The sequence below is a fragment of the Candoia aspera genome, chromosome 2 (assembly GCF_035149785.1).
Source record: "Candoia aspera isolate rCanAsp1 chromosome 2, rCanAsp1.hap2, whole genome shotgun sequence".
Lineage (NCBI taxonomy): Eukaryota > Metazoa > Chordata > Lepidosauria > Squamata > Boidae > Candoia > Candoia aspera.
In genome coordinates, this window is record NC_086154.1 from 175,146,041 (window position 1) to 175,173,166 (window position 27,126).

At 40.2% G+C, this 27,126-nt stretch overlaps 1 long non-coding RNA gene across 1 annotated transcript; it reads right to left on the reverse strand.

Moving 5' to 3' along the window:
• Nucleotides 1-314: 314 nt before the first annotated feature.
• Nucleotides 315-12,238, reverse strand: LOC134492524 (uncharacterized). Its single transcript, XR_010067455.1, has 3 exons — nt 12,194-12,238; nt 5,972-6,137; nt 315-1,059 (listed from the first exon to the last, which is right to left on the reverse strand). It is a non-coding gene; the product is annotated as an uncharacterized LOC134492524 (long non-coding RNA).
• Nucleotides 12,239-27,126: the final 14,888 nt, after the last annotated feature.

Here is a 27,126-nt window from a genome sequence, read left to right on the forward strand (position 1 = left end):
GCCAGGAATACTTATGAGACAGGTTACCAAATCGAGCCTAGTTCAGTCTGGAAGCCTGTAGGCCTGAAAATCATGTCTAATAAGAATTTTTGTGACAGTTATCAGGAAATCCAGATTAGAGTCCTCTGCACATTTACCTGGACATTTAAAGTATAATTTAACAAGTACAGTCTGCACATTCTGAATAACCATATAAAGGACAAGGCTTTACATGATTTTTTGTGTACACCATAAGGCACTACATTTTTTTAAAAAAACTTGACATTTACTGTATAATAACAGCATTGCAGGCTGAATCTACACAAGTAATCACCAAACGTCAGGATTAGGAAGAGGTCACTAAGTAATTTTTTGTACCTTTGGTAGCAATCCAATGCTCATTTTCCTGGAAGCTCAACTGAACTCAGTAGGACAGGAATGTACTCTAAAAAAGTTTGACTTCAACTACAATTATAGCTGCAAGAACAAGGGATTTACATTGGCATCAAAAGATGCATCCAGGTAGTTTAGTGTGGCTGGATGAATATTATGAGGCAGATCTGCATCTTTTTAAACTTCTGCATAGAATTTATTTCATACTTATGGATCCCCCTTATCAGATTAGTAAGGATAGGAAGGAAAAGAATGATGAGGAAAGCTGTATTGGCATCATGCAGTCTCATGAGCTTAGGAGGAACCACTGTGTCATTACTCTTAAGATCTCAGCTATCTGTTTTGTTTTAATTAGGTACCTGAGATCTAATAATCAGAGCCTGATACAAAAGGCATACCACAAAACTGAAGAATACTGAACCTGGGAATCTATTCTGAATAACAGAAGATGATGCAGTTCACAGTCTTTCATATACACAAAAATCCACTTTGGTTTCTCAGAAGTTTCTTTATTTCAACATATAATTTAAAGTGTTATCTGGCAGGGGGTGGAGGCGAATTTGATCATTACACAACAGAATAATGAATTCTTACCATTCTCTTGGTAATGATACCAGAGATCTACTATCAATGCTAGATCGTCATTCTTCCATCTGTGCCGTAAAACATGCTTCACTGAGAATTGCACTAGGAAAAAGGAAAAGAAAGGATAGTTTAAAGGTCTTCAGATAAGAGCACAGACCCAATATTTGTGAGATAAGTCCACTGTTGATCACAGGATATCATAGGAAAGAGCTTGCAAAACTACCAGCAATTTTGATACATTCTTGTGTCAGTGGCATTATATTCATGGATTGGGAAATGAACCAGTTGCCACCTTAGGAAGTGTTATATATTTCTGCCTTGAGTTTGGAGAGGATTCTTGGTTCACCCCACCTCCCACTTCCTGGGATTCTGCTGTAGTAGGATGCCAGTATGTTTCACGTGATTCATAGTCTGAAGAGAATGGAGGTTTGCCGCAGTAGTGAAAACACAAGCATGGGAAATATATTCTTCTTTTGGTAGGTGGTAGAAATACATGTTTAGGAGTGAACCTGAGTGATGGGGCTGGGCATTTTGTTATTGGCTTGCACACAAACATTGAGTGGCTGAGAGTCCTATGTGTTGCCAATTGTCCATAAAGGACAGTGCTGATTAGCTGGCAGTCTCTGACAGTTTCAAACTCATAATGTCCTAACTAGATGTTAAAGTAGTCCAAACCTGTTGGAGATAATCTCTTTGTGCCTATAGTAGCTTATGAGGATTGAAGAAAAAGAAATGCCTCCACCTTCATAACCTTAGTTTAAATAGGGATATTTTTATAAATGAAACAGGAAAATAATTCTTGAAATGAGCTCTTTTATTTCTCCAGATGTTCACCACTATTTACTACATACTTCTGCTAATGATGAACAAGCTTCTTAAGGTTCTCATGAAAGAGCTCTACAATTTGTCTCTTCAACCAAGACCTGACAGTCTTTTCCACCTCTTCATCTGAGTCAGACTGATGCCCGCAAAGGTATTCAAGTTTTGGAAAAATATTCACGTTGCATGGTGCCAAGCCTGGACTGTAGGGGAGATAGGGTAAAATGCTGAGATCCAACTTCACAATTGCCTCTTGGGTGGCTCATAAGGTATGAGGCCTACTGTTGCCATGTTGTAACAAAATGTCCCTCTTGTGCTTCCAATCTCTATTTGTTGTTTTGAGTGTTTTGAGCGTTGCAATGTAGTATTCTGAGTTGATAGTAGTGCCAGGTTCAAAGAAATGTGAACAACACCATCAGAGTCCCCTAAAAATGTAAATGTAACTATGAGTTTTTCCTACCACAGTCTAGGTATTTAATTTAATTTAATTTAATAATTTAATTTAATTTTTTTGCAGATGAAGCTTTTGCAGATGAAGCTTTGTTTTTGTTTTGTTTTTTCATTTTGGGGACATAATGATAAGCCTATGTTTTGTCAGCTGTCATGATGCTGTGAAGAAATTCTTTACCTTCATTCTCATGGTGTCATGAGTAAGGATGGCGAGCAGGGGGCTCCCACCCAGACTGTCAAGCGCATGCGTAGCACTGAGGAACTGTTCAGCCATTCAAAGAGACACAGATCGGGACCGCCTTAACCTTTGGGGGTTATATGGCTGGGTTTTCCCACGCTTCCTCAGTTTGTTAGGATTCTTGTTAAGTACTACTAATAAATATTAGAGACCAAGTCATTGTCTCAGTGTGTTTCCTGGTAATCAGGACACATGGAATGACAACAATTGCTGGCAAACTCTTAAAGCTTTCATCCCTGCAGTCAGCATGCAAGGAACTCATCATACACAAACCTTCAATATGGAAGAATATCAATAATGTGACCCATATGTTCCTATGAAATGCCAAGCTTGACAACAATATCTTTTTGAGTGATCTGCCAACTGTCCTTAACCAGTTATTCAACCTTTCTCATGTGAAACTTGCTGGTTGCTGTCACAGGTTTAATTCTTGATCACACAAATAATTTCTTCCCGGTTCACCATCTTTACATTTTTTGGCCCAGCAATGCACAGTACTCATATCAATACAGTCATCACCATAAATAACCTGCATTCAGCAGTGAATTTCAGTTTGAGGGACTCCTTTGGCAGCCAAAAATTCAGTTATGGCAAGTTGCTTAAAGCACATTGACAAGTATTCATTACAGGCTTCCATTTCACAAACAATAGCAATACAACCTTTCCTCACAGCAACTTCTTGCCAGCTGAAATGAAAAAACAGAAGCTAAAGAACACATCAGAGCTTCTAGTGCATCAGTACCACCATCTGTTGGGGACTTACAACATTGGAGCATTACTTTTCATTCAACCCTTATATTTTGCCTACTAATGCAAATGACAAAAGATAAATAAAGGGAAGGGTCTTTTTCTCACCTGGGTTATTGTTAATTAGATGAGTTTCTGTGTTTAAAAGACAAAAGGAACTTTCCCTTTTCTCTCTTGTGCTTCCCTCTCTACAAGATGTAGGCATGAGGTTTTTCTATCCTCATGTATTTCTTAATGAATCTACCTTTTACTTCAAATATGGTCACTGTGTGTTAACATTCATTGATTGCTGGGCTGAGCCTATACTCTGCTCCAAGTCAGCTACCTTATGGGCACTTTACTTTTTTTTTAATAGGTTGTTCTGTGGCTTAGTTACCACATTCCTTCACTCTGCTTATGTTGAGGAGCACATCCTCTAACATGAGTACCTGCTGCATTACGCTCTCCAACAAAACAACCTGGGTGAGTCTCAAGCACATTTTAAAGTTGGGGAGGGTTGGGAGATGGAAAGGTCAGTTATCTGAAAATGGAGAATACATTCATACATTCGTTCTATTTTTGTTGCAATTTAAAACAAGTCTCTCTCTCCTCAAAGAATACAATTAAAAGAAATGCAACTATTTTGTTCTTTTAGTCCCACTGAGCGGTGTGGTGTCTTGTACTGTAAAGACAATGACAAGATGCACACTTGATTTATTTACAAAGCTTCTAAACTGTCCCAATCCTGAAGGAACCTAAGCAGTGTAAAGCAATACACAAAATAAAATTACATAATTATTGAACCAAAAAGTTAAATATAGAGAATAAACACCCTCATTCAGGACCACCAGGACTCAAAGGCTCATTGAAACAATACAGCCTTGGTTTCCTTCTGGAATATTAACAAGGTAGGGGTTCCATATGCTTCTGGGAGTGGGGGGGAGTTCCATAAAGTGAGGGTTGCCATAGAGAAGGCCTGTCATCTGTCTCATACCTCATGAATCTCTCAAGGGAAGGGACTTTCAACAGGCCCTCTTTAAATGATTGGACTGGATGGGCAGATTTAATCCTGGGGAAGTGTTGCCTGTATATCCTGGTGTCATGCCTTATACGTTTTTACAGTAATTACCAGCACTTTGAATTGGATCTGGAAATGTCAGCCCCACTAGGTAGTCCAGACCATGAAATCAACTCCACAAGAAGGCTAAAGGTACTTTTATTAAGACTGGCTATAATAACAGAGACAGCATCGTGTGGCACAGAGTGGTAGGCAGCAGTATTGCAACAGAAAACTCTCCCCACAATCCGAGTTCGATCCCAGTGGAAGCTGGATTCTCAGGTAGCCAGCTCAGGTCGACTCGGCCTTCCATTCTTCTGAGGTCAGTAAAATGAGCACCCAGCTCGCTGGGGATGGTGACGACTGGGGAAGGCAATGGCAAACCACCCCGCTCTATAGTCTGCCAAGAAAACGTCCTGAAAGCGGTGTCCCCCCAAAGGGTCAAACATGACTTGGTGCTTGCACAGGGGACCTTTCACTTTTTTTTCCCCCATAACAGAACCTTGCAAGTCTGATTGTGCTGAACCTCTTCCTCCTTCTTATAGTTTGGTGAATTAGGGAGGTGTCTGCCTGAACCACTCCCAAATGTTACCTGGACATTCTGGATTTCAAAAATGCCTTTTTTGCACAGGCAACAGCACCTGCTTATCTCCATCAAGGTCATCTTTCTTACTGTCTACATAAAGTCTACTACATAAAGTCTACTAGTGACCACAGCAGTGACTTTAATATAGGTATTCCTCTACATCGGCTGAGTTGTACTGCCAACAGTCTCACTGCCACATTGTCTACTAGCTGTAGCTTCCAGGTTACCTCCAAAGGCAGCCTCTCGTAGAGGACACTGCAGCTGTGCTCAGCATATCCCGCTCCAGGAAGGGTCATAACTGGCTGAAGCTGGGTGAAGACCCCTCTGGTCCTGGTTTCCACTTGCTGCTTCAACAGGAACTGAAACTCCAGAAGGACCCCCTGAGCCATGAACCACCTCCCCCAGGGAGAAGAGATATCAAATCTGACTTGATATTGGGATATGGGAATATGTTCTTCGCAAAGTCTGTTCAGTGGAAATGCTTATGTCATCAGACAAATGCATTTCTCTCCCATCTGCCATTTTTTTTAACCAAGTAGCTGGGATGGTGTGTGTATAAGCTTGTTGATAAGAAGCAGCTTGTTAGGGAGAGGACTGTGCCCCTGTGTTACTGGTAGCAGAAACAAGAAATGGAGGAGATAATGTATTTGGACCTTTCAGACACTTGGGGTTTCTTTTTGCCCAGCCCTAGCCCTAAAGTATTTTTTAACAGAGATATTCAAGGCAGGGGGTTGTTGATGTCCTCTCCATATTAACCAGCTCCTCTCAAGGATATGCTGCTGACAGACAGAAAGGAGCTTCCACAGCGGTGAGTGCCGGCAAACTATTGTAAGTCAGTGTTTCATTAGTGTTTTGCACTGCATTCATATACTGAATGTCAATAGATTGTGCTGCCTTGGTCTCTCCTAGGTGTTCTACATTGTGCGTGAGAAATGTCCTGGAATCTCAGAATACTAAGTAACAGATTTTTCTTTTCTAAGCGATGGGGGTGGAGGGTGAGATTCCACCAGGGAGGCTCATCTGGCTGTGGTACTTTCTGACTGAATGAGAGAAAAGTGCCCTAGAAGCTATTCATTAGGAATTCACTGGAAGCTCTCAAACAAGCCTGGCAGAAACTGAAATTGAAGTGGTCTCTGACCTAATTTTCTTCTGCATGAAACATCTGCATCAAGGCACTCTTTGATGTATTCCACTTGGCTCTGTCTACAGCTTCATATCACATGACTCCAGCTTTAAAAGACATTTCCAGCCTGTAGAAGGTAATGTGATGTTTCTGTTACCCAAACCAATCCCTCAACGTGTTCCTGAAATAGAAACAATAGAGGTTCCGCCACGTTATGTCTTTGCTCTGCTGCTGCTGTAGCAGCAGCTTCAGCTCACCGTTTCAAACCCAGATCTCTGATATTCCTCTCATGTAATTCATCAATGCAAAAAAGCAGGGATGTGGCAGTCATGCTGAGAAAAATATGCCAGAAGAAACAATCCTTTTGCACAAGGATGTCTGAGTATGTTTCCTCTCCAGTCCCCAAATCCATATTGCTATCAGAACTGGGTTTAATATGCTAAATAAATATAAACAGGCCGGTGTTGGAAGAGATGTAAGCAGACTTCAAAGGGGGGTATGTCTGGGCTGGATTTTGTTGGATGTTTGGATGTTCTATATTGATTGTCAGCAACAACAACAACAATAATAATGCTTCTTCTGTGCCTGTATTCAGAGCAGGATTTCTGAATGCTGTATAGTCTTATAGACATTTAAAACCCAGTATCTGCTTCAAGCTTTGTTGGGAATGAATCAAAGCCAGGTTTTTCATTCTCCTTACTTGGATGGATTGTTGTTGCCCACAGAAATGTTTAAGTATTGGTATGATTAGAAGTTTTCATCCCTGCATGAATGTGCTCATTTTTATTTTATCTATCTACCTATCTCTATCTATCTCTATCTCTATCTCTATCTCTCTATCTCTCTATCTTTATCTCTCTCTCTCTCTCTCTCTCTCTCTCTATCTATCTATCTATCTATCTATCTATCTATCTATCATCTATCTATCTATCACATTTCTTCACTGCCCATCTCAACAAATGACTTGGGATGATTATATAGCTTCTCAAGCAAACCAAACTTACCTTGAAATGTGTCCAGCTGCTGGAACACATTTGGTGCAGTCCCAGCTCACAGGGAGTAATGGTCGATCCAAGGCCTACTTGCTTCTTATATGATTGAAGTATGATGAGAACTTTACACACAAAAGCAAGCAGCCCCATAACACTTTTGTATGAGAAGTGTTCCTTAAGAGTGGCTGAAAGTTTGACAAGTGCAGCCTCTGATCAGGGGGGTCCTCCAAGAGGTTAAAGAAGCCAAGATGACAGCCACAACATGCGTTTGAAGCTGTAAAAAAGGGTGGGGCTTTGCTTGCAAGGTTGCACCATCTCAACTTTTTTGACCCCTCTGTGGACACTCCTCTCTTGACATTCAGTATCTGCCAACAGAACCCCACCCTCAACCTATAAACTCCCACCCTTTGCAAGATATCCTGGCATTTCCATTAACTCACTGTAACACTGAGAAATTCAATCCTTCATTAACTTAAGGACTGAGAATCCACATAGTCGATTTGGCCTTATGCAAGTCTGAATGACTAATTTAGCTCACAGATCCCTATTTTCCTTAATTTCCAAGATTCTATTCTATTCTATTCTATTCTATTCTATTCTATTCTATTCTATTCTATTCTATTCTATTCTCTCATTTCCTAAAAACCTTATGAATTGTACTTTTATGAGAAGAGTTAGGGATTGTGATCGCAGGATTCTCAACACTTTTAACAACCTGCAGTTCCTAGGTTTGCATGACAGTTAACTTGTGATAAAATCAATATGGGTTTATAATGTGGACAGAACATAGCCTAAGGCTGTCATACTCAAGACACTTACTTGATTAGTATTGAACTGTAAGCTTCTTTAAGAAAAATCTCATCCAGAAGATCATGGAGAAAAATAAGGAAGAAATATTAAGTATTATTTTTTTCCAGTGCTTTTTGTAAACACCTATACTAAATTACCTGGGTAGAATGGAAGTGAGTCTTATTTAGGTTTGGTGAAATTTTGAGCTGCAATCCTTTTGTTTTTCAGTTAGTGATTTAACTACCCCCACTATGTTTTGGTAAGAAATCCTCCTTACGCCCTCCTATACAATATCGGTCCCCTATGACTTTCCTGCTAGGTTCTGAAACTTGAATGGAGTAGGAATTTAGATTAGAAGGATCTTGATCTATCCAGGCAACTGGTATGTCCTTCCTATTCAGCACTGAAAAGCATCTCTGAATCTTCACAATGTCCAGAAAGAAGGGGAAGGCAAATGAAGACAAGACTTCTTGTCTTTTGAATATTTGACTAGAGGATTGGGTTTAGGATACTTGGTGGTGTTTATGATTGATTATGTGCCATCAAGTCAGCGTTGACCCTTAGTGACTCCATAAATAGATCTGTCCCAAACCCAGTCCTTCAGATGGTTTATAGGTGATATATTACCGGTGTTTAGGCAGGTCCATTTTAAAGGGAAAGCAATTGGGACAATTTTCCTGGGCCTCCTGCCTGGAGGAGGAGACCACATTTATAGTATAATTCACTGTCTGAATTGAAATGATTGGATGGATCTGTATTTTTTCATTCAAGGCAGAAAAGCTCATTGTTTAAAACTTAATGCCAAGAGTCACCTCAATACTTCAGGTTTCTCTACACACTCATGACTATTGGGCTTTTGATTTCTAATGGACAAGAACAATTTGGAAAAAAAAATGCACTGTGTAGCAAAAAGTAAGTTTGGGAGGAGGAGAGAGGCTCAAATGAACATTTTGTTCCTGTGCTTCTCAGAGTATTAAAAGGTCTTGTATTTAAGCTATTTGATAAGTGCCAAATGTATGACCATAAAAAGAATCTGTAGCTAAAAGGGTAGGTTAGGTGCTGTTCTTCATATTATGGGTGGCTTTGACCCACCTTTTTCTCTATATATTTTTGCTTCCTCCCACCTCTCCGGTCATTGAAACCTTTATTTCTGTTCTTTGCCTGATGAGTAAAGTTTTCTCAGATACACCCTTCTTACCCCTCTCTTCCATTACTATTCCATTAATTTGGTTTATAGTACTTCATCATCCACACAGATAGAATATGCGAGAGTCCAAATAACGCTGAGTATATTGCAGAAAGAAGCTGTCCTAGAGAGCAATTTCAACAACAGCAGGCTTGGGCTGTGTAATATTTTTCATCAGCTCAATGAAAGCTGAGAAAGATAACAAAAAAGAACATCTGCGTAATATGAGAAAGGGGAGGGGGGAAGAACCCTGGATATGGTTCAAGAATTCAAGAATCAGAGCCCTAGATCACAGAGTTCTTGGCAGCAGAAGGTAATAAACCAACAGCTTTTCTGCTAAACATGTCTTTTGACTGAGTCCTGTGGAATATTAGTTTGTTCTCCTAGAATATATTAATTTGACCGCCTAGCTAATATTCCACTGGAGTTCATTCAATTAAGAGTTCCTTCAGACACTGTCAGCAATAGGTTCCTTTCCTTTTATAATCTGACATATCTCATGCTTCGTAGGTTGAGAACAGGGAGATGTTCAAGGGATATAAGTCTGCAGATGTGGGGATGCAGTGGTATGGAAAGCTGCATTTTTTTTGAAAATTTTCCATTTGCAATGCATCTGTTAAAAGACAAAGAGCCTCAGTGTTCTGGTTGGGGGCTTTTCATAGCCATCTGGCTGGTAATTGTGGGGAACAGGACGTTGAAGTAGATAGGTTTTCTTACATTCATACCCAGAAATGCATGGCAAAACTTATTAGAATAAAAATGTTTTCAAAGCGGGCTTAGAAATGCACGATGAATACACTTAATGGCTTTCCCCAGGGAGGGCATTCCAGAGGTTTGAAATCACCACCAAAAAGGCCCAGGTCTGTTTCAAAGGAAAATCAGAGAGCAGAGCTCAAGAAATTATCTTTAAAAAGCTGGATAGATTTTAATTCTGAAAAGGACAGGATGGAGAGTCCATATATAAAAGGACAGGATGGAGAGTCCCAACAGGGGAGCAAAATTATTATTTCCAGAGCATACTCTTGGAGAGGCCAACCAATCAGGCTCTTGATCATTTGGCTTAATACTGTCACAATGAATGTGTGCAGTTCTCCAGAAATGCCAGAGACCGGATCTAGGAACATTTGTTTGCTGAAGCTAAGACCCTTCCTCCTTATGTTAAAGTTGGAAAAGTTGTGATTACTTTCATCCTAGAAAAGATAAGAATGGGGAGGATGAACTCATATTTGCATTCAGCCACAAAACTCATTGTCTCTCCTCAAGCTAGTCACCATTTCTCATCTTAATGTACCTCACAAGGCTGATAAAAGGATAAAGTGGCAGCTGTCAGAACAGTGACAAGAGACATTCAATCAGATTGGATTGTGTTGATCTTGTACCAGCCACATTGGCTACCCATTTTCTTTAAGGCTTGGGTCAGGTAACTGGGTTTGATCTCTAAGATCTTAAATCACCATCCACAGTCTGGGGCATAACAGAGGTATTGGCTTCAGGTCCCCCAAATTTTCAGTTGCACATGGACCTTAAATGTCAGGGTCTCACCTGATCATATCAGTCTGACTTAAATGGTTTGTTCCACTTCTGTCACCTTTAGCCTGCTTCATCTTTAGCCTTCTGAACCATGATGGACCAGTACCCAATACAAGGTGCTCATTGTTGTTACCTAAGTGCTCAGTGTTTTGTACATATACATTTATATCTTACCTTATTTCTAAGGAACTTCAAGGCAGGCTTCCTTCAAGCTAGTATAAATGAACTTTGCAATCCATTGTGTTTATTGTTATTTCTGGATCAGTCTATTCATTTAAATATAATTTTAATGTTGTTTAATGATGCAACTGCTGCAGGGAGGGAGGGAAGGAAGGAAGGAAGGAAGGAAGATCTGACTGACTGACTTCTTGGGTAAGTGTAGATTTGAACCTGAATCTTCCTATGCCTTACCTAATGTATTAATTACCACACAACATATGCCGTCTGTAAGTCCACTACTTGCAGCTTGCTTTTAGATAAAGCTTTAGTGACTTGTTTTTAAAGAAGGTTATTATTCTGTTTAGTTTTAGATTCCTAGTTGTTTCTAGGAATCAGGTTGTTTAGGAACCTAGTTGTTTCCTAGTTGTTTCTGTAGCTGGTTTAAGACCATTTTATGGGAAGATCGTTCATTATTTTATAACTGCATTTTTATTTTTACAGTATTCCATGTTTTTTCGTGTTTCACACTACCTGAACATCTGCCTTTTTATATTGATTGCACTTTTATTCCTCTTTTAGTTTTTTTTTTTAATTGTGATTTTAAAACTGTTGAAAACCCTCTTGGGCAAACTTAGTTTTGAACAATAGCATTGATGTGTTAAAAACGGAACAAAAATAAAATTTGTAGAGAGAGAAACTGGATGTAAAATCTAGAAACAAGTGTGGGAGGAACAACGCCACATGATGCAAAATGCAGGAAAGAAACAATTATCCCAATTTCCCTGAATGGTCTCTTTGACAAAGTAGAAAAAAAGAAAGAAAGCTACAGACATTATTATTAGTATTAGTGTTATCATTATTATTTTAAATTTAGACTGAGCAGCATACAAAACTAGAAAAAACATAAAAACAGCTAAAAACATTACATTAGACCAAGAGCCCAGACTAAAATGTTCTAATAAAGAAGAAAATCAACAAAACAAGGGCCTTCAACAAATAGTAAACATCAACTTCAGGCCTGAGAAGCATATTAGGTGCATGGTGCTGTCAACCCTGCAAGGTAGACCAGATCAGGAAATGGAGACCACCTGAATAATTGGAGCTCTACTTCATTGTTGTAGGGTGTAATAACAGAACCTTGAAAGCCTGACAGACATTCCTTTTCTCCACCCTTTTATTAAAGAAAACCAAGGCAGGGCAATTTTGAGTTTTTCTTTACTCCAGTGGACTCTGGGCAGCTTACAAAATAGAACACTAGATTAAAACAGTTAAAAACATAAGCCAAATGAAACAAGACAGCCTGGGCTAAAATCAACAATTAAAACCAACCACCACAGCACCCCACCACCACCACCAAAGCCAGTTTTAAGGACTTTTTGGAACCCCAGGAGAATGGGCACCATCCATATCTCTGGGGAGATGCCCTTCCAGGGCGTAGGGACCGCAACAGAGAAGGCACACTTCCTCTGTCCCCCAAGATGACAACATTTAATAGAAGGGACTAGAGCGCACCCACCCAAATGTACCAGGGGGGGCAGAAACAATGGGAGAAAGGTGGTCCTCAGGTAGATGTTTACTTACCCATCACTGAGTTCCTTCTTCAAGAGCATCTCCGTACTCCTCTACTGGTGCCACCCAATCAAATACGACTCCAGTGGAGACATCTTTGAATGTTTTCTGAACTACAGCTCCCCTCAGCCCCCTGCCCCCCGCCTCCAGTGCAAACATTTGTGCGCTGGATACAAATGTCTGGAAAGCCAGCTCCTAAAACAGTAGTTTGCAGAATTACTGTTAGCCATGGCCTGGTCCATGGTGCCCCAAGGCAAATAGTGGAACCAAATTCATGCCCTTTTGACTGCTTGCATTTAAGCCACCGTTTGCCTGCCTTGAGGAAGATAATTTGTCAGACACCAGCTGCTCTTTCCCCACAGGCACACTTGTTATTATGTTACAGCGCGTGTGAAGAATGTTTAATGCCAGCAGAGAGAAGGGGGAGGAAAAAAAATTACTTCATGACTGCATTTGCACAAATAATCGACCACAGCTCGCAGAGGCAGGACCACCATCAACGTGTTGTTGGAGAAGCTCAAATCTGAAATGAGAGCAAAGGGAAGGACAGGGAAGATGGGGTGGGAGGGGGCTGGTGACAACTAGGATTAGAGAGCCATCAGTGGAAAGAGGTTCCGGCATACTGGTTTGGCTGCTGCCCCTCGAAGAAAGAATCATTTCGGGAGATTTCAGTGAAGAAGCTTTCTAGAGCAGCCCCGCTGGATGACAGACAAGGTAGACTGACAAGCCATAGGCCTCAATCCCTCGCTTTCTCCACTTCAGGAGGACTTGGTGGGCGGGTGGGGAGGGCGATGTGGTGCCTGCCGCATAAGAAATGAACAGGCTGACCTTTTCAGAGCTGCTGAAAGAGAAAACCAGATGTATTCCTCAAGAGTCACTATGACTGAAGGGTGATAAAGACTTCCATTGTGCACTTGAATAAAAGGAAAGCTCACCAGAAAACAGCAGCTGATAATAGTCAGGCTGGGCCGGGCTATTGTGCAACTCACAAATGTTCTGCTTTGGCCTAGACCACCACGGCTGGTCGGTGCGGCACTAACTCGATTGTAAAGAAACCGGCTCCCCTTCCTCCTCAGCCCCTGCCCTCTCCTAGAGAGGTTTTCAGGACATGCTGGCAATTATGCTACTATAGATCTCAGCCTTGGCCCCATTCAGGGCTCTCCCTGTAGTTGCTTCATGTCTGCAAAATCTAAACTTCACCTAAAGCTCAACTCTAAACCGAGCAGTAATCAGTCCTCTAGTTCAGCTATTATGCTAACAATTATTCAGTGATAATCTGCTGGGAGTCCTAGTTGGTTGTGCTCCATCTTCCTGTAGTATCACATGAGTTTCAGACTGGAGTCATCTTGGCTTCAAGCTCTCCTCCTGTCTCGAGGGCTCCTAGTTGGGGAAGGTTGGCAATGAGAGGAAAAATGATCGGTGAAAGACGAAGTGTCTCCAGGGGTGGGGCGGTACAGTATAAAAGAAAGCTGCACTTGAAAGGAGGGAGCAGTTTATAGACAGGACCACCCACCTCTTTAAAAAGGAGCACCTCTTAGAAGTGAATGACAAGGCGGTGGTGCGATAGGGTCAGAAGATGGTAGGCGAGGCCATTATGGTAAGTTCAATGAGTGACAATGGCCCTGTGCCTTTGGTGGCTCTGGCTTCTGTGAGGGCCAAGCTCATCTCATCTCCAGAGGGAGGGAAGCATCTTAAGGGGGTGCACCCCAAACAGTCATGGCCTCATTATATTTGCATTTTTCAAAAAATGCAAATAGCAGGCCAGGAAGAATTTATTTATTTACTTAGATTTATAAGGCTGCCCAACTCTGGGCGCTGTGTAGATTGAAAACAAAACCTCCATACATTGAATCAATTTTAAAAAATACCCTAGCCAGGGGAAACAGACCTATTAAACATAATTCAGTCCAGGAAGACACAAATCTTGACCTAACACAGAGCCAAGGGAAAAAGCCAAGTCTTCAAGCTCATTTAAGGACAGCAGGGTCAGGGCTGTTTGAATCTCAGGGGGCATCCTATTCCAGAGGACAGGTGGAGGAATGCCTCCAAGGTCCCATCAGATGGCATTGCTTAATAAATGAGGCCAAGAGAATGCCCACCCTGTTGGGTCTTATGGTACATGGAGCCACAATGGGGGAGTGGTGGTCCCTCATGTAGCTTGGATGGGAATCTAATTTTCCTTCTTTTTTGTGGTGTGGAAGAAACCTCTCCCTAGAACAGAGTTTCTCAACCTTGACTGCTTTAAGATGTGTGGACTTCAACTCCCAGAATTCCCAGATGAGCATGCTGTCTGAGGAATTCTGGGACTTGAAGTCCACACAACTTAAAGTAGCCAAGGCTGAGAAACACTACCCTAGAAGCTGCTCTTTGCATTTGGTGTCAATCCTTGACTCTGATCCTGATAATTCCCAACACCCCTCCCCCAAGAATGCTATTTTCATTTTTTTAGAATTCATGCATTTCCAGGTTATAAGGAATCAGTATGGCGGCAATGCTTCCAATCTGAGCGTAGGGCTTGTAGCTTGTTCCACCCTCCTCCCTTCCTTTTTCTGCATTTCAGGAGATGAGTTGGTAAGGAAGCAACATATTTTCCTAGATTGACTATGAGCTGGGAGGAGATGGGCTTAGGGAAAGTTGGAAGTCTTTCCTTCTATTTGAATGGAGGAATGTGGATCTACTCTCCAGAATGGAAAAAAAGAAAATGAAAAAGAAGAAACAGGAGAGGAGCTGTTTTTCTTATTTTTAAATCAGCTATCAAGACTGCAAGAGTTAGCATCTGAACAAACAAAGTGAGGAGAAAGTGTTAAAATATTGCAAGCCACCACCTTTTTTGACAATGCTGGGTAAAAATGCAGATAAATTAATGAAGTCTTTGACATGACAGAACTTCTGAAGAGTACTGTGTCAAATCCTGTATCTTCATTTTAGACTCCCATCTACTGGAGTTGGTTATTTTTAGAATTGGCAAGATAAGTGTCTTTCCATCCATCTCTGTGCAGAAGCCTATTCTGGCTTTGTGTTCATAGCAACATGGAAAACTCTGCATATTTTAAAGGCATGTAATTAAAAGGATAGAAATATGGAATACAGTGGCAAAGGCTATTGTGAAAGCATTTGATTATACAATCTTCTAACTTTATATATGTTCAGTAGGAACCTGTGCTGGAGGTTCCCCTTCCCATCACTTTATAAGCCACCTTTTTATAACTGCTCACAAGTTGCAGACGTCCTTTGCATGTAATAAAACACCTCATTAGAGAAAATGTTAGGCTGAACTCTACCACCCGATAAGCTAATTTTTTATGTGTGGGAAATGTCTGTGCCTTGAAGGTGACTTGTGGACATTTTCTTAGTTCCGTATGTGGGACTGGGGAGTCCTCCCATCTTCCATGATGACCAGCTCTGAGGTGCGCACTTTGTAGGGAAGATAAGATGAATTTCAGGAAACAGGTCAGTAATTAAACTCTGATGAACTTCCACAGAACCACTGATTTCCTAGAAACAAAGAGTGCAGGTCAGTGGAAATTATCATCATGCCCTTTTTCTTCCATTTCAGATAAGTACTATCGTAGAAATCATGGGGGGAGGGAAAGGTTCATTTACAGCTTTCTACCATTTGCAACCGAAAATGGGGCAATTGCATGTTTGACCCATGGACAACCAGTCATATCACTGATGTGTTAGTTTTCCCCATGCAAGAGATGTCTGTAAAGGAAGAACTTCAACAATTGCCCCCTATCTGAATAGCTATAAACAAAAGGGGACCCTTGAAAAACTGTTGTTTTTCTTTAAAACTAACAAGAGGTTCACCTGCAGTTGTGAGTAACCCTTTCTTCCTGTACATCCATCCTATGGAGCCTGCCTGGAACCCCAAAGCTCCCATTCAGCCAGCAGCAGCCCTCAGCCATGCCAGTTTTCCTGGGTTACCACATGGTGAAAATAGGATGACTGCCATCATATTCCCAGAAAATAAGACACATGATGGTGTAAGTTACAATCAATGTATCTATGTTGATTTATACATATAGGTGAAGATTTACAAACTAGATCTACCTCTCATTGTAAAAGTACAGCTCATGGATGATCTGTGGGTCTGCCTAATTTATTGCTGAGATGCTAAACACTGATAGGCACCATTTCTTCATCTATGAATATTGCTCTTCTGATATAGAATATGCTCAGTAAATTAGGGCATATGGCTGGCTACGTTAGAAGAAAGTGTGACAATATTTGCAAATTCTAACTTGCATATTTACATAAGAGGGTAAAGTCTCTTTTTCAGCTGTTTTCAGAGAGCTGGGTCTTCTCATAATATATCCAAAGTAGGATAATTTGAGCCCGGTCATTTGTGCCTCAAGTGAGAACTCTGGGTTCATTTGTTTGATAATGTTTTCTTGGCTGTCCATGGTATTCTCAGGAGTCTTCTCCAATACCAAAGTTCAAAAGCATCAATACTCTTCCTATCCTGCTTCTTCAAAGTCCAACTTTCGCTTCCATAGAGTGTCACATAGAATACCATGGCTTGCACTATTCTGATCTCTGTAGGTGCAGACACATCAAGGCATCTGAATATCTTTTCCAAGGCTTTCACATCTGCTCTACCAAGTGCTAGTCTGTGGTGTATTTGTTAACTGCTTGTTCCTTTTCTGTTGATGGTTAATCCTAAAAGGCGGAAGCTGTCTACCAATTCAATATCTGCATTATCAATTCTAAAACAAGCAAGAAACAATGTAAGAAAGCAGGCAAACAAAGGATGCTCACAGCAAAAAGAAAGCACCAGTAATCCAATCCAGAGTTAGAAATATTGCAGATCCCCATAACAATCATTGTCATCTTCATAGCACTAAAATTGGAATGTAGTGGTCAAAATGGCACCAAGGGGAACCACACTCCACGAAGGGAGACATAGATAAGCATGGTTCCTTGTATAAATATCCAAGGAAATTGCAGTTGAATGAGACTGATCCTGAAAGCATTAACCAGTCAGGGCAAATGCTGTAACACCTGTCCTCAGAGATAACAAAAATAATTTTAAAATAGTTAAAATCCTTTGTTGGCAGAAGCTTAAAAATATATATATAATGTGCCTAATGACAAAATAATTAATAATGCACAGCTGACAGAACCCAGATCTCTTTTTCAACTTAAAACTGTCCTTCTGTGCAGTACAGGACTAGCGGTCTTTTAAAAGAACATTACATTTATATTTAAAAACAGGTCAAGTACTCTTTCAAAAGAGCCCTAAACCCATGTTTATAGGGATCCATGTTTATAAAGAACCTGCATAAGACCTGACAAGAAAATGGAATGTGCTGGTCAGGCATTACATGGGCATCTGCAGAAAGGGGAGGACATGACCAAAATAGTCTAAGTGGCCAATAGAAGCTGGATCCCAATCCCTTAATGCATTGGCAACCAAGTGGTCACTGAAGTATGCCAGATCACACACACAGCAAAAATTGTGCTGGGATGTGAGGGAACTGGAATGGCTAGATGTTTTTAGCTTCCTTGGGCATGGGCTGGATTAAAAATGAAAGAAACTTCATGAAGGCATGGTAGAAAAGAACATTGACAGGAGCACATCAAGCCATGGTTATGGGCAAATGAGGAAGAAGCCTGAGTCACCTGGTCATTGTCCCACTACTCAGATTCTTGCATTCTTCAAGGTTGGGGGATATCTTCAGGAATCACTGTTGGAAAGAGTGTGGATTTCAAAAAACTAGGAAGTGTTGACTCTGTTCCTGAGTCCCATTTGTACCTCTGCCCATTCACTTATATTCAACAGTGTACACTATTATTTTCAGCCATTGTAAGATGATCCCCTCTTTCACAGGCAGTTATTCAGGAAAAAACACTCATCATCCTTTTGGTTACATGTAGTAATTTATTCCCCTCCTATTGTCTTTGTATACATTTTTGAGATCTCAGGCTGGTTCTGAGATGTCAGGAGAAAACTCTTCTCCGTTCCTTATGTTCTTCTAGTTGTTTTTCCCTCTCATCTTATGATTCATCCAAAGAGAAAATGACATCACCTCTCTGAGAGTAGCTTCTCATAATGTCTTCCTCCTCCTCCCCCTCCTCCTCCCTATTCATATGTAGACAAATATATGTACATAAAGGTGATGCTTTATGTACAATCCATATATTTATGAAGCTATTTTCATAAATGACTGAAGGATCACTACTTGTGCAACCTCAATGTACTGTTGAGGGGGTAAGACAAAGGACATTGAGCCAGGACCAGCCTGGAGACAGCAAGGGAAACTGATCAGTTGAGATTCTCTGCGAAGTCTATCACTAGGTATAGATTTGCCCATGATTATAGGGCTATAAAGAAAGACAATTCAAATATATTTGTTTCAGTTAAGTCTGCTTTATATAGGCTTGTGCAATGAATGGGCTTATGGTCTTTAAATCCTCACCGTCTTTTCACAGATACAAGTTGACTTTCTTTGATTCTGTAGAATCAGAAGAACATTCTCAGAAATATTCCAGCACAAAGTATGGTAGCTACAGAAGAAGTCCCTGTTGGCATAAGTTGATTGTAAAGCCTCCAAAAGTTATCACATTATGATTTTTTAATGTGATAGGATAAAATTGTTAAAGAATATTTTATTATTTGTTTTTTAATTTTAATTTTAATTTATTTTTTATCCCACCTTTATTATATTTACAAGTAACTCAAGGTGGGGACATACCTAATTAGCCTTCCTCCTCCTATTTTCCCCACAACAACAACCCTGTGAGGTGGGTTGGGCTGAGAGAGAGTGACTGGCCCAAAGTCACCCAGCCGGCTTTCATGCCTAAGGTGGGACTAGAACTCACAGTCTCCTGGTTTCTAGCCTGGAGCCTTAAACACTTAACCAATATGCATGCATGTATGTATAGATTAATATAGACATGCTACTTCCCATGCAATTATACTTTTAAGCTATTTATAATAAAAATTGTTAAAATTAAAACAAAGTAAAACACATGCATTAAAAGAAGGATACAAAAGGAACACAAAATCATTCACACAACATTTCACATTGAAGTCTATCTTTAAAGAATCAATCTCAGGTTATTCACTCATCCACAAATAGCCTTTCTTGATTCACTCCCAATCAGTCAGGGAAGCTATTGGATACAGGGTGAGCATTATACCAGCAGGCATTATACCCATGGCTTCAATGACAGGTTGAGGTCTGCTCCGAACGAGGGAAATTTTTTGGAAGAGCAATATCTGGATTGCATCAACTCTCTCTCTCTCATTTCACATATGTGAGATGGGGGGTCCACAAACATAACCCTTAGCAATATTTTTCTTCTCTTGATCCCTTGCCATCCCTGACTGGTGGTTACCTAGACTGGGGGACCTCCATTCTCATCCTTGAGCATGCTGGTATTTTTCAGGCAATATAGACTTCTGAGATATCTGAGCTCAAAACTGTGTACCATCATGTTATGATGAGTTGAAACACCATTCATTCATAGGTATATAATTGGACTAAAACTAATTCAGTAGGAACTGGAGCTTACAACTGCTGTGCTCTTGCTTGTCAGAAACATTTGGCCTTTCAGTCATTACCTACTTCTCCTTCAGATGTGTTCTTTATAGGGCTACCATAACTGGGCTACAACAATCTGAACAACCAGTAGATGGAAGCAAACATACACAGAAATCTGTAGCTCTTGGAATCCATCTTGTGGTCATCCAGACATTTGCAGGACAAATTGGGTAACCCTAGTTCTTCATACCCACATGGTATTTTATTGCACTCTTTGCGCCAATTTCATTCTACAGAGCTATGACTAAAGAACGTCAGTGAAGATCCTGGGGGGAATATGTTTTTGAATAGCAAACCCAAATGGATCTGGGAACTATTCCACTGCACAAGACTCCATGCCTGCTTAATCACCTCTAGTGTTTTTTTTTTCCTTTCAAAGATATAATTTATGGTGGCAGGAATGTCACTTTGTTGGAGCTGATATTAAAATAATTTGGAGAAAGAAAATTCGGCTGATTTTGCTACAAATCATTCAAAGATCTTCCAACAGATTCAAATCTACTTTCTCCTGCTCTCTCGTTAATTCTACCGAATCACTCACTGTTTTCCTCAGATGAAAGTATTACAATTGCCAAGCCACCTTTCAGCATATTTCATTTCTATTTCCTTCCTGTTTACAGCTCCTTGAAAACACTTTCATTAAAATACCTTATCTGCCTCTCTCTGTGTTTTTTTTCTCCTTCTGTCTCTCATGTGTGATTGTGACTTTTTTAAGGTGTCTGATCAGTTAGTATTCTGGGTCTTTCTTTCTTTAAGAAATAAAAAGGGTGATTGAAGCATATGTCTTCCTTTTAAGTAAAAATTGCATGGCTTTTACATTTTGTGAATATGCCCCCTGAATCAAATATATCCTTCTGTAAAACTGATTGGCAGGAAAAGAAGAAGAAAACACAGCACAAAGAGTGCATTTTGATCATCCATAATTCCTTAAATGTGCAAAGCCGTCTCCTATGTTTAGGAATGCAATTTGTGCTTCTAACGTTATTGAAGATGCCCGTATGCACTTAAAATAAATCACCACTGCTGGCTTCATGCTTACTGTTTTGCCTCAGCCTCGTTTAGGATTTTTTTTAAGGGTTTTGTTCTTTGTGCAACACACTTACTCCTGTTTGGCATCTGAACGCGAAGCTTCATGGTGAAATAATGGCAGCCACCGACTGAAGAAAACAAAAAGTCCTGGCTGCTCCTTCTACCAGCCTCAGAAAGCTGATTTGCTGGCACAGTCCTTTTATTATAAGTGCACAATAAGGCATTGCAATCCCATATTTCATAGGCAACGTGAATAGATTATTTTTTTTAAAAAATTAAACAAAGGGCGCATCAACAAGACATCATCCATTTTCAAAAGCGTAATCAAGAATAGAAAACAAAAATTACACAGGAAGAACGCTGACAACAAAACCCAATGCGTAATTTGCGAGTACAGAGAAGTATGCTCTTTCAAGGTGAGATTCAACATTTTAAACATCCAGATTCGTGTATTTAGCGACTGGTTGCTTTCTGAGCCTAAGGTAAGGACTCACTCTGGGGTACAAAGCCTCACATGGGTGCTTTTCTCCTTCAAGGATGGCTTCTTCTTATAGAAGAAGGTCCTTTTGGTCCTCAGCAGGACATCTTTTGCCCACACCAACAGGGAGAAGGTCTCTAACATCAATAGTAAATTTTGCTTTTTTCTCTCGAGGCAAAACTTTGGTTGTGGTGTAAACTGCAGGTGAATCTGAGGCAAACCTCCCCCTTTTTACTATTTAGGACAATGCTTAAAATTGTGAGATTTGGTTCTCACACAGTCAAACAGAACCTGGTGGCAGATCTGACCATTGAAAAAACAAGGGACAAATGAAAAACAGCTCTCCTATTCAGAAGAGGAGGCTGAATAATCTGTAATGCAGGGTGGGAACAAAAAGGGGCTACAAAAGGGATGGAATATTATTTCTATATACGGGCATGCTCTTGAAAAGCAACAGTTGCTAGAATTCTTTCGTCATGGCTTCCCAACATTTTTTCAATAAAGGCATACTTATAAGAAGCTCTTGGATTCTTATGAGCATGCCTAATTGGTTACTGCTCTGCCTATTGAGTGAAGTCTGACAAAAATATTTTTGTTTATCCAGGTTTTTAACATTTTATTTAGATGTTGATTTGTATGTTGGCTCCTCCTAAAATGCTAGGCATCTCACAGTGAAATCGAAGCATGTATTTTAAGCTGATATACTTTGAATATTATTGTTTTTATTGTTTGTTTGTGAGTTTTCCAGAGCCACTAAGGGAACTATAACAATATGAGTAATTATTTTGAATAAATAAATAAATAAGATTACAGGTAGTCCTTGGTTAATGACTGCCCTGTTTAGTGACCTCCTGAAGTTATGAAGGCATTGAAAAAGTAACTTTACAACTGGCCCTTGAACTTACAACTGTCACAGCATCCCCTTGGTCACGGGGTCACGATTCAGGCACTTTGCAACCGGTGCGCATTTACTATTGTCACAGCAATCTGTGGTCACATGATTGCCATTTGTGAGGTTCACTGCCGGTTTCCAACAAGCAAAGTCAAGGGAGAAGCCAGCAATAAAATCACAGGTCACAGTCACATGATGTCTCACTTAATTACCGTGGGTGATTCACTGAACAGCCTTAGTGGAACTATAGAAAGAAGAGAGTTATGTTGTAACCATAGAGTAAGAGGTAAATTTATAATTGTACTTATTCTGTAAAGAAGATCAGAAGCTACTTCTTTGCATATTTTTCTTTCTTTTCTAACTTTTTTTACTTTTCCCCCATCATTTTTAGCTTTCTCTTTGATTTCTTTTTCTTTTCTTTTTCTTACTTTATATTAGTTTGTATTCGTTTTTATTTTATTCTATTCTATTTATTTATTTATTTATTAAAGAAATTTAAAGGGTTGCCCGACTCACTCACGGTGATTGTGGTCAGCTTACAGAAATAAAACCCCAAATACAAAACCCATTAACCCCCCCCCCTGCAGCAACAATACATTCAAACGAATCATTTGATGGGCTCCACATTCCTTTTTTAAAACGTTTAATAAAAATTATATGAAAAAAAGGAAAACTAGGAAAGAATGGGAGCAAATCGTAAGTCCAATATACTTCATGGCTTCATCAAAATTTGAGGCCTTCAGCTATCACAGCTCAATTTTCCGAGCAGGTAAATTGATTATCACCTGATGCATCTTTGCCAGGCAACATACACGACTCAAGGTTTAATATAGTGATCCAAAGTCTTCCTTCCCCCACTTGGAACACTCCAGACTGGGCATTCTGGGAGTCGTAATCCCAGCATAAGTCACCAGTTTGGGGAAAGCTGCTAGGAGAGGCTAATCCCTCTTCCGGGACATGTTAGGAAATGAGTTGGCTTTATTTTAGAATTATGTTAGAGGGTAAGAGTACAGGCATGCTGCCTTGTGAAAGGGAGTAAAGGACTGTGTGTATATATATTCAGTTCACTGTATTTGCAAAACAATCCACATGTAATTGACTGCAGAAGCCATCTCGCCAGCCTGAGATTTTGATGATGCGTGCTTTGGAGACCCAGAGGTCCACCGCCTCATTAGTACCAGCATAAAATGGAAATGTTCTAGCATCCCCATCAAAGAAAATGTTGCCAAAAGAGTTTAGCATTTCACAAACTGGATGTTGGACAAGGATGAGATCTCACTACCAGCTCTGAGAGCTGGGAAAGTTTATGAAGCAGAAAGTATGGAATGAGGAAAAGATTGGGCCAGAGACAGTTTCCTGGCCTGCAATTCTTTTTAAGAGGTGCTGATGGTATGGACTGCTCCAGCAAAAGGAGGGCTGGGCTCATTTGAGGCAGGAGCATGAAATTGGCTGCAATAAAATTATGCATTAAATGTGCATTATGCTTAATAATACCATGTTGCACTTCTTGTGTTTACTCGGTGCCTGTTCAGGCTGATCCAATTTTTTAAAGTTCTGCAATTGGGCCCCTATCAAGTTCTAGCCAGAGGTCGCATTTCATTTGCTGTTAGTGGATGTCTTCATTATTTTGTTAAGGCATTTCTGCTTTATTGTCCTGATGACTACATCTTCTTGTAAATGCTCTTGCTTATTCAACCCCTTGTAAGGTCACTATTCCAAAAACATAAAAATAAAAAAAAGCTCCTCATAGATGGCACATTTGACACACAAACTACCAGTAATAACCCCGTAGCTGGCAACTCAAGAATTGTTTTAAAAACACACACACACACACAAGAAACAGAGGATCTATTTCAGAAAGCACAGTGAAGGTAATTTTATGTTGCTCACTGAAGGTGTTTAAATGATCTTTGGGAAATAATGGGTTTGGGTTCTGAAAGTAGGAGACTGAGTGAAAAGGTAGGAATATATGTTTAGTACAGTATGTGGTCAAGACTGTACCAAACTGAGAGTTGGATTGTTTTAATCAGACACAATGATAGATGTTTTCAGGCTGGAAAAACACATATTACTGCCCATCTGTTCTCCAGTGCTGAGTTCCATGTGGGTATAATATGAGTACAGAACCATGTTTATGTTAAAACTCTCTCTCTCTGCCTGTTCCTTGGAACAAAAAAACAGCTCTGGGTTGGCATTTCTCTTACGTGACTCTTGGGAGAAAGTTTTATATACTTCTTTTAATACGTATTCAGCATTCCCAAACAGGTTGGTTCGTCAGGAGATACTAGACGGTTTTCCATTGCTGGAGGGAAAGTCAATATGGTGTCCTAGCAATAAGATGACAGAGTTAGGGTTAGATTGTTTCAGCTAACAAGCAAAGGCGAATGTGATGACAGTTCCCAAGCCCTTCTCAGGTTAAAGAAGGGCTGCAAACAAATGGCTCTATGCCCTGGGCTCATCCACACGGCCAGCCTTTCCATCTCCCAATTCTTCTGAATCCAGTTTAAAATGCACTCACAATTGATCCTGGATAGTTTGACTTTTTTTAGATCTATTCAGACATCAAGATGCTAAGAGTGTGTCTGTACTTTTAGAATTTACAAAGAACCCCCGTCTAGTCTCTTCTGGCCAGTAGCTGAACCCAGTAACCGAGTGCCCTGTCCCAGCCCATTCTCTTAGGTCTGTACTTAAACACGCATCCCATCATCCTCTTCACAAAAATAAAAGATGATAAATTGCTAGTATTTCCCCATGTTTGGAGGACACTTCCATTGCCCACCATACACCTAGCATTGGTGGTTTGGCAAATCTGCCTTTGGGCTCTTCTGCCTACTACCAGCATGCCACAATGATGGGAGGTAGCAGCCCAGAACAGAACACCCCGCAAGCTTTTACCATTTCCGAAATAGCACTTGGTGTCTTGAAATAGCATCCATCTCTCCACTGAAAAAAAGATACTGGCACAGAGATGCACCCAAACTGCCTCCAATTAGAAGCTCCAAGTTATGTGACCAGAGGGGAGCTCATCTGGATTCCATACTACCAAGGCTGTTTTTACTAGAAAACTGCTTTCTCAACAGAGTTTCTGGTTTTGAGTAGAAGATCTTTGGAACCAAAACTTGGTGTTATGTCACATGATTCACGTGCTGGAGGTCCCATTTCAATACCCAACATCTTCAGTGAAGAGGATCAAATAAACAAGCAGGTGATAGTAAAGATTAGGTTTACTGTAAGCTGCCAAGAGACTTTGGTTGCCAGCACTGTAACAGGTTTATATACACAACACCCATACATACCTTACTGTATGCATAAATAAGTACACATCTCTTGAAATCTGCTAGAATCAAAAAAGATAGTAACAGACAATAGATAAATAATCTTCCCTGGTTAATATAAGGTAGTTCCCTGTATCTCTATCATATTTTATTGATTACATTAAACTGTATTATATCTTACAATATTGTTTTAACTCTTTTCAGTTGATGACAATTCCCATATCTGAAATTTAATATAGACAGTATTTATTTCCAGCTGCATCCAGAATTGGTGATTAGCTTGAAGGAAGAGGGAACATTTGAGTTATGTGTACTACATGGAGATGTCTAAGCTCCCCACAAACTCTAACTGTTGCCCTGAATATTCCACTCATGTGTCAAGCCTGGCTCAGTCACTTGCACCTTGGTTAGTTCCTGGTTGGATTACTGCAATACACACTACATGTGTATGCTGCCCTTGAAGACCATCCAGAAATTGCAACTATTCCAGAATGCCATCATGCAGGCTGTTCTGGGCACCACATGGTTTGCTTGTATTACACCATTGCTGTGCAAGGATATCTGCCTATCCCACCAGATCCGATAGGGTAGGTGCACTCCAGGTCCCCTCCCTTAAATTTTGTCACCTGACAGAACATAGGAGGCTCCTCCCAAGATCCAGCTGGCCCCCATCATTTTGAACTTCCAGAAGACCATGAAGAGCTGGTTCTTTAGTCAAGCATTGGGTCTGAGTGAAACCAGAACCCAATAAATATATGGGGCTGTTACGCCACTAGTTCCAATGGAGAAGTATATCCCCACCAGTCAAACAGCATCAGGCAGTAAATCCCTGTATCCATTTCCAGGGCCTGTTGAGACACCCAGGTTTTTACAGCTTTATGAATGTCCAACAGGGTTGGCCACACAGACCTCAAGGGGAAACACTGTTCCACAAGGCAGGCACAGCTGCACAGAAGGTGCACCTCTTAGGTTGCACAGTGACAACACTTTACAACTGGGACCTGGAGTGTGCCAACTTCTCCAGATCTTACTGGTTGGGCAGAATCAACAGAAGAAAGATGGTCCCATAGATAAGTCACCTGCTATAGATTTTTTTGCCTAATATGTATATTTTCTCTTGTCATGCATTGTTAGTCTCTATGATTTTAAAACTGTGAGTGAATTTGAGAACTTCAATTCACTGAAATTAGATAATTGGGGGGAACACTTATTGGCTCAATGATATAAGCATAAGATTTTGAATATTTCAAAACGAACAGTTGGTGACTGATGGCTGCATGCCAAAAGCTTGTTGGATAATGAAGGAGTTAAGGAAGTAATTAATAAAGATTTAGAATTATCTGCCAGCAAACGTAAGGAAAAAGTGATAATTAATTCAGATCCAATATAGATGCCTTTTTCCCATCCATACGTTGCATGAAGCATACTTGCTAATTCAATCATAATGGTGATATCTGGAGAGGGGGCATATCCAAGGAATCCAAGTATATTAAAGACTTAATATTGCCTTAAACATTGTGATGGACACACAGTTGATGCACCTATTTCTCTAGCTAGGTATTTGTTTTTATGTTATCACGTTAACTAGATTTTTTAAAAAGCCATAAAATTAATATGTCCTCCCCAGATCATGTTTAGAGTTTTGAACTCAACTTGCTAAGTGATACCTTCAAATGGTAAGTATCATACCACTGTTGCCAATGATGAGATGTGAAGAGGAA